The following is a 9,155-nucleotide window of genomic DNA, read 5'->3' on the forward strand; positions in this document are numbered from 1 at the left end:
TTTGGCATTGAGAGACACTTAGATTAGTTGTAGGTGTTTACACCAAAATTTGGAAGAAGAGTCATAGGGACTCGAAAGTTCTCAAGATCATGTCATCAAGGAATCAATTACGTGCAGATCGGAACCAGCTGATTCAGATGCAAAACTGGAATCGGTTTTCTTTAGAAAGCAACAACGGATAACGACAAAGGCTATGATCGACGCCAGGACGAGGCATGTTGGACTCTACAAAAAAGGAAAAAATTAGAGTCCAAGTTATCTTAAATTAGGAATGTTTTCTCTAGGGTAAAAAATTGTGATAAGTCATGCTTAGACTGGAGTCAAGCATAGGTCCCGGATATAAATATCAAACCCCTGCTATTGTAAAAGAGACAATCAATCCAATATACAAGTCATTTACTTTTTCGGCTCCGACCACCCCTTAGGAGTAGGGATAGAGTAGATCTCGGTGAGTTCTTCAACAAGTATGACTGCATCGATCCGGTCAACCTCCACTGCTTGTTGTAAGTACCATCATGGCTTATACCTCTGTTCGTACAGCTGCATCGATCTGGTTGACCTCCAATGCGACTCTGTATAAGTTAGTTATCGATTCTTGCCTAGTTTAAGTATGGCTGCATCGATCTGGTCGACCCCACTGCATGAACTAGATCAAGGCCAAGTTATCGGCTCTATTTAAGGGTGGCATTCCTTTGGATAAATTCATTAAGTTACCGATATTGCTTATTGCTTCCATTATTTATTCAATTACAGCAATATCACTTCGCCCTATTGGGATTGATCTAGATCAGCCTTATATCCTTTTTAACCCATCGTTTGTTAATCTAAAACTGATCTAATATGTACTTTAAGCGATGAGTTATGTTTTATCGGCTGTTTTACATCAATCTTGATCGTGCATAGCATGCGGTTAAGGCGTGTTTGATCTTGAGTAGATCTATTGGTTAGCGAAAACTGTTCCATGACCCGTTATCATGGCCTGTGTGATTCTGCCTCACACCCCACTATTAGCACCATGGAGTAGGGATTGTTATTTGGTAGATCTGTTCTTGAGAGGGCATGACCTTAACTATGCGCTATGCCTAAATCGACTATTTTAGCCGATATTGAGTGCTTTCATGAATAGTTCGCATCATGAGATCATTGAAGTAGCGATAGGTTGAAAGATGTGTTAGCCCCATGATCTTTTTATTGTATTATGGCCTGCATGATTCTGTCTCATGCCCTGCTAATATTAGTAATAAGTTAGGGTCGTCAAGTCTATTGTTGTTTCTACGGCCTGCATGATTCTACCTCATGCCCCACTGGTCATAGCGATAAATGAGATCTAATATGTTCATTAGATTTATTTCTATTAAATGGTTGAATGATGATGAACTATTTCTTTTATAAAGGAGTTCGGTTACATATAGTCATTGGCTTAGCATGAACTAATTATTGTTGATATCTTTTTGCCAGTGACTAGTATTTGTTTAAACAATGACATTCATAATGATAATTGATTCTTCTTACACAACCCCATGAGCTTTAACTGATTTATTCTTATGAATATGCTGGAGTCGGCTATTTAGTCGATCTCCTTTCATATCGGCTCTTAGAGCCACACATTCAGGACTGTCTGGCAACACCAGCATGTTTCGCCCTTAATTACTGATAAGCTTTCTCTCCTTGTCAATTGCAGGGTCAAATTGACTGGCACATCTCGAGAGGAGTGCGCGGAATCGACCACCCTTGCACTGAAGCTAGGTAGATCTCTAGCTCCATTGAGCAGACCCTTCCGACTTGCTATGTGTGTCCTCGACGTAGGACAAAATTCTGTGTCGACACACGTTTCTGGCACGCTTGGTGGGACACCACAATCGTCATGGCGGTTCACAACAACAACAACATCCTTATGCTACATTATGAAGATCTACCTGATGGGGATAAGGGTATCATCAGCAAAGCTACAGAAGAGTTTTAGAACAAATGTTTATTGTCCTACACCAAAACACGTGACAACATAATTATTCAGAAATTTCCACTACCAAGAGTTCTACTATGCGGGTAGATAGATACAACTGAAGATGAAGACAATCATTTCTTTAAGGAAGTTGTAGACAAATCTGTTTGTGATGCCATATCAAGCCATAATGAAGCTTTCGTGGACATATTCCACAACTCCATGAGAGAGGCGATTCATGGGTTTCCAGTTGGTCAAGGTGGGCCAGCTTATTACAACATCCTAGATCCGTTGACCAAGGGACTAATCAAGTCAGTACCAGCCATCAAGAAGCAGCACTAGCTGGTAGTGGTGATGTCTAGACAGTTCAGGGTTCATCTGAACAAACTCAAGGAACTACTGCAAATCAGACACAGTACAATCCTAGACCATCAATACAGCATGTGCAATAGCCGATGAGGCAAAGTCAGAACTAGGTGATCAATTTTGGCACATTAGGCCACATACCATCGTCGGCTCAAAAAATAGCACCATCAATTCAAAGGATCCGTAGAGATATAGATCCTTATGTCTACAATCAAAGACTTCAAGCAGCGAGTCAGCAAAGGACCCAGCAGATCGAGATTCCACAAGGGTATCACTTTGGCACAGATTATAACACCCTTCACATGATGTCAAATCTAGGATATCAAGGCACATGGGATTTCAATCCATAGATGGGTCAGCAGGTACAGAGAAATCTAAATCCACAAGCTGATGAGTTATTGTTGAGGGTGACCGAGATGATGAAGAATTAGTTCGGTCGAAAACCAAAAGGGCTGACCTTTTCGTACAAACACCCATCTCTAGAATGGTATGATTTGGTTGCCCTTCCCACAAATTACAAGCTCCCAGAGTTTACTAAGTTCACTGGCCAAGATAGTACAAGCACGATAGAACATGTCAGTCGGTATCATACATAGTTGGGCGAAGCATCAGTTGAGGATGCCCATCGAGTTCGTTTCTTCTCCATGTCCTTATCAGGGCTAGGCTTCACTTTGTTTTCATCATTGCTAGTCAATTCCATTGCTAATTAGGTTGACCTAGAGAAGAAGTTTCATACATATTTTTACACTAGGACTAAAGAAAAGAAGATTACCGATCTGACAACTATAAGATAGAAGACTAATGAATCGGGCACTGAATTTCTTCAGAGGTTCCGAGAAACCAGGAACTTGTGCTTCTCCTTAAATTTGGCTGATGACCAACTGGTTGCTTTAGCTGTTCAAGGAATGCTGCCAATATGGAAAGAAAAGCTGTTGGGACAAGAATTTAACAACTTGGGACAATTGGCTCAACAAGTGGTAGTGCTCAATAGCCAATTCCAGAGTATGCGCATAGATACCTGGTTCCAGAAGAGTACCATAGTAGCTGAAGCTTATGATCCATACTCAGTTGATAATGGCTATGAAGATGAAGAAGAAGAGGTTGCTACGGCTGAATGGAATTGGGGCAAGAAGACAGTAATGGTGCCAAATCCTTGGAGAAGAGGAGTCGAGGAGAGCTATGACTTTGATGTCACCAAATCAGATAAGCTCTTCGATTTTTTGCTTGAGAAAGGACAGATCAAGTTGCTTGATGGTCATGTCATGTTGCCCCCTGATCAATTAAAGAATAAGAAGTTCTGCAAATTCCATAATGCTACTTCTCATTCCACCAACAAATGCAGAATTTTCTGGCAACATATACAGAGGGCTATTCAGTAGGGGAGGCTCAAATTTGATACGCCTCAGAAAATGAAAGTTGATGATAATCCTTTCCTAGGAGAACAAAACATGGTTGATGCTGGGCTACTCAAAGGAAAGACTAAGGTCCTAACATCAACCAAATCAAAAGAAGATAGAACGGTCAATCCCAAGATGCAAATATCGGCTGACAAATACAGAGAGATTAGAAGACGTCGTGTTGAGCAAAAGAGTCGATGTGAGCAGGGGGAGACATCAAAAGCAAAGACGACAAAGCTATGGGTTACATCTTAGATTCTATTGAATAAGTGGCAGCAGCAGAAGGAAAAGTATTATCAGCATTGGTTAAAGGATCAAGCATACCAACATCAACTGAAAGAAGAGAGGTATGAAAGGAAACGAGCCGAATTACATTGGAATTGTCCTTTCTTCAGACATTGCTGGAATGAAGGTTTGAAGTTGCCTACCAGACATGACTATCTAGAATGCACCAATCAGTATTCGGAGTTTAGGCAATCTCAAACCAACCACCGGTCTATCCATACTCAAGATGCATATCATCATGATAAGGATCGACGCTTAAAAAATGGAAGTGTTCATAATCGGTTAGGAAAAAGAGTTGTTGACCAGGACTGGGCTGATTATGAAGGGGAAAGCAATGAAAGAAAATATGTTTGGTAGGAGGGCTAATGGTGTCCAGGAGGTTTAACAATAAGCCAGAAGAGAAGGGTGCAATGCCTAAGGAATAAAGAGATGGAACAGGCTCAGGCATCCAGTAAACCTCAAGTATGTCGTACCAAGCAAACAACCGATAGAAAGCAACCATCGGCTAATATCCAAATGGCTTTTCTGTTGCCATCAGAATTCAGAGCTCCAGCAGATCAAGAAGTTTATTTGGATTTCAATGAATTGGAGTATGAGGAGATAGTTGCCAAGTTAATGGTTGTACAGCAAGCAGTATTTGAGAAACCAGTCAAACATCAGCACTTAAAAGATTTATATATGAAAGGTCTTGTTGATGGGAAGCCGATGAACAAGAAGTTGGTGGATGGAGGCGCTTCTATTAATCTTATGCCTTACACCACTTTTCGTAAACTTGGCAAAGGACCAGAAGATCTAATGGAGACTGACATGATGCTTAAAGATTTTGGAGGTAATACGTCTAAGACCCGGGGGCAATAAACATCGAACTAATAATCAGAAGCAAGACTCTGCTCACCACATTGTTCATCATCGATGGAAAAGGGTCATACAGTTTACTCCTCAGTCATGATTGGATTCATGCGAACTGCTGTATACCGTCAACCATGCATCAGTGTTTGATTCAATGGCATGGGGATGATGTTGAACTGGTTCGCACTGATGAGTCTATGAGCATCGCAATAGCCGATCTAGTCTTTTAGGAACTAGGAGACTTTGAATGTTTTTCTGGCAAGTCATGGGAAGGAGGCTTCATTAAGATCAGCAATGAAAGCCAACAGCCGATGCAAGCGATCGTCTTTGAGAGTTTGTTTTAGTAGAAAAATCATGGCTTCACGTCAGTCATTGGATTAAAGGAAAAAATAAGCATTGAGTCCTGGAGATGAGTTTAGGCCAATATATGTGGATGCTGAGTCAAATTGTAAGTGCAATTTAGAGTTCATGGATTTCTTAAAGAAGTTATGTTTTGCTTAATAGAATTCTTGACCTAGGTTGATTAATCGTTTAAACTTTGATATGAAAAGTTCGGTGGGATGTTATCCTAACATCTGGTCAACATTTGATAGTCGATTCGTTCTCGGCTCTAATAGCCGATACTAGAAGGGTATCGCCTCTAGTTCAAAAAATGAAAATCTTCAAAGACAATAAAAGCCGATACGATATGTATCGCCTATAGAGCAAAAACAAAAACAATCATACACAAGGGCATTGCACTGAGGCACATTCATGAAAGAGAAGTCTTTGTTCATTGGTTCCCCTAAGTACAATCTAGTCGAAGACTTTGTTCACCACATCCTGAGTGGATGTGATGTCCATGATGGCCTCCGCTGCTACGGTGAAATCTTCTATCAAATCTTCATGTCCCTCAGGGCCATTGCCAATCAGGAAGACAACCTCCATGGTGGGGAGATCATGCTCGGTTTGGACCTGCTCCACAGTTAGCGCCACCAATGTGTCATGACGAATGCCATGAAGGGCAATCTCCTAGACGCGGGCCGGGATGTCTTGGAGGCGAGCATCAATGAGGGAACCCCTAGCATTGATGGCATCCACAGCCACGTTTGCCGCCAATTGGAGAGACTCCAATTGCACCATTTGAGCTGGCGATTACAGAAGAATATCAAGACAAAGGCAATGGAAACAAGAATAGAAACATTCATGGAACTCATTTTACTTGCTACCGCGGCGTCAGACTCAGCTAGCTGTGCTCGAACGGCGCTGGCCTCCTCCTCAGCCGCATTAAGGGCCGCTTAGAAGACCCCTAGATGAATCTCAAGCTGGTCATTGTTCCGAATCGCCTCGGAATAGCAGTCCTTGGCTGCCCTCCATTCTCGGAAGAAGCGCCGGGCATCATCGCCGTCATATGAGTTGGAAGAACCCGATGATGAAGCTGGCGTGGTGGATGCAACATCAGTGGGTTTGCTGGTCCTAGGGAAAGGATGAAGGCTATCATTCACAATGGACCTATAGACGAGTTAGAATAGGTCATCATCATGAATAGAGGATGCCAATCTCACCTCACGCGTCGAAGACGCTAGTTCATCAGCATGTCTTCTGCCGAGATCTACTCCGCCACGCGCTTACCTTGGTTATCTTCGCTGGCCATGAGAGATGATTAGATCTATGGAAGAAAGGAAGAAAATTGCTATAGAGTTTTTGTAGGCGGAAGAGAGCGAAGGAACAGTTGTGAATGGAGATGTGTTTGAAGCCAAAGCCCTCGGCTGGTATTTAAAGGCGTGAAGTGAAGAAGCGGACGCCTCGGGACACGTAAAAGGCAACTGCAATTAATAGAAGATGAACACCACTTCACCAATGTCAATGAGAATACAGCGCCAGATGACTAAGGATGGAAGATCGAAGGGCTCTCTTAATAAAGGCCACATTTTTAGACCTAGATAGAATTAAAACCGAGAGTCTAGAATCGGCTATTTTCAAAATCGGTTCTTCAGCCGGAACAAAGGACATGATCTTCAAAAATGAAGAAGGGAGATGAGACTTTCAAGAAGGCTAGGGATGAATTACCCTTGATGACCAAGGGCAAAAGGGCTGGTAGAGTCGCCTTATGAACCTGTGTATAGCCATAATATAGTCCCTCCTTGGGAAGTTCAAACCGAATCGAGGTGCATTATGCCGAAGTCTACAAGAATTTTGTGATGAATAGCTTAAAAGATTTGTGTTACCTTTGGCTGCATGCTCTTGTCTCTGAGAAAGATTTGGTTTGGAGAGTAAAATTGCCGATCAGGTCAAAGGACAACAAATCTGGCAAAGTGGTCAACTAATTAGGAAGGACCTTATCGGATCAAGCGTTGTGCACGGGGTAATATTTAACACTGAAAGGAGAAGAAGGATTCGGTAGAGCAATCGAATGGGGAATATTTAAAGGAATATTACCCTAACATTTGGATTAATACTTAACAACCAATTTGCTCGGTTGACAGCTCCAATAGCCGATACCAGAAGGGTATCGCTTCTAGTGCAAAAATAAACCTAGAAGGGTAAAAGCCAGTATAATGTGTATCACCCGTAGGAGCAAAGCAAACATGGACAAAGTGATGCATATAGTATGAAGTACGAAACAAAAGAAAAATCACTCAAGACAGATGAATTGTTTGCTAAATATCACCTATTACAAACTACGGGCCAAAAAACACTTTGGCTATTATATCATTGGCCTGGGCGATAAAGGATACAGAGTTAGCAGCACTGAAGAAATCCTCAATCAGGCATTCATGATCCCTAGGGTGCACCACTATTGGAAAACCATGGGGGAGAAACTAAAGTTCATGACTAGAATGAGCTTGCGCAGAAGCCAGCGCCATGGCGGCACCATGGCGAACGCCATACAAAGCGATCTCCCTGATGCGATTTGGGATATCGTGCAGGTGAACCAATGGGGTGGCGCCTCTAGCGTTGATGAATCATGTTGCGTGCTCCATGGCCAATCGGAGGCTCTCCTGTTGGGCAGACAAATCTAAGAAGATTCAAAGGGAAGGTGATCAAAATCTTGAGGATGAAAGTGAAAGGGAGCAAAGGTCATGACAGATATCTCACCCGTGATTCTAGCCTTGGCCTTAGCCAACCTATCCTCCACTAAATCAGCCTCAGGAGGTGATCGACATCGAACCATGGCCAGAGCCGATTTTGTGAGGGAGAGACATTCAACGAGACTCTAGCCATGCCGATCAATTTAGGCAAGCAGATCGTTGTTGTCAATCTGGCTCCTTTGATAACAAGGGAGCTAGCGACAAGCTATTAACAAAGAGGACCCTAAAGGCTGAATGGAGTCAGTCCTATTCCCTGAGGCAGAGGGGGCACCACGAGTTGTACCCTCCTGATGATGAAGGCGTTGACGCGATGATGCAGGTCTGTTGAGGTCCTCCTCAGCAAACTTCTTGCTATTCTCCATGATCTCAAGCCTACGAAGAAGCAGGAACTATACTAAGGACGAGGAAGGTTTGAGGTGAAGTGAGTTATTTTTTGATCCCTAGCCATGGCCTGTATATATAGCCCGAGAAGGCAGAGAGATAGATTTCGCCAGCAGTGTGAAATTGAAATCAGATACGGAAAAGGATCGACGCTCCGAGAATTTAGGGAACAGATAACGAAGAGATAACAGATTCGGACTTATTGCTCTCCCAAGTTATAGAATGCCATGGGATAGATGCAAAAGATTTACATTGACCAGCAATCAACCCACCAAGGCCTCTTTGAATTGAAGGAAGTTCGAATCTCCACAGGGCCAAAAGTCATCATAAACCAAGTCACATCGGCCCGTTAATAAAATTACGACATGGAAGGAAAAGGCCGCCTGTCTAACAAATGCCCAGCTGATTTGTCGAAGCGCTGGAAAGAAGCTTGTGGCTTTCCCGATGGGCATTTGATTAAGCAAACAAGGGGAAGTGTCCATGCATTTTAGCGCTTGCAAACACTAGAACAGCTCTGCATGCATGGAGAGAAGACCTAGGCAATATCACAAGGATTCTTCTAACCGCAGTAGCTGATTCTCTTGCTCGACAAGGTGCTAAGATGGGAGGCACAATCACCCTATGCACAAGAATTCTTCTAGCCACACAAGATCTTCATATCAAAAGGATAGACCATGGAGGGTCCAGTGGAGTCGGGAGCATTCGAGAAGATAGGTAGGAGAGAAACATGGCTGAATTGTTGAGTTGCTCTCGCTAGGGTCGGATAGACATTTTATAGCCGGCCTGGAAGGATGAATTCAAGTGCCCGTGAAGCAATGATGCTCTCATAAAAGTTTTTGAAGCGTGGGCTCATGAGCTGGCATA

Source organism: Miscanthus floridulus, chromosome 5 (assembly GCF_019320115.1).
Source record: "Miscanthus floridulus cultivar M001 chromosome 5, ASM1932011v1, whole genome shotgun sequence".
In the NCBI taxonomy this organism is placed as follows: domain Eukaryota; kingdom Viridiplantae; phylum Streptophyta; class Magnoliopsida; order Poales; family Poaceae; genus Miscanthus; species Miscanthus floridulus.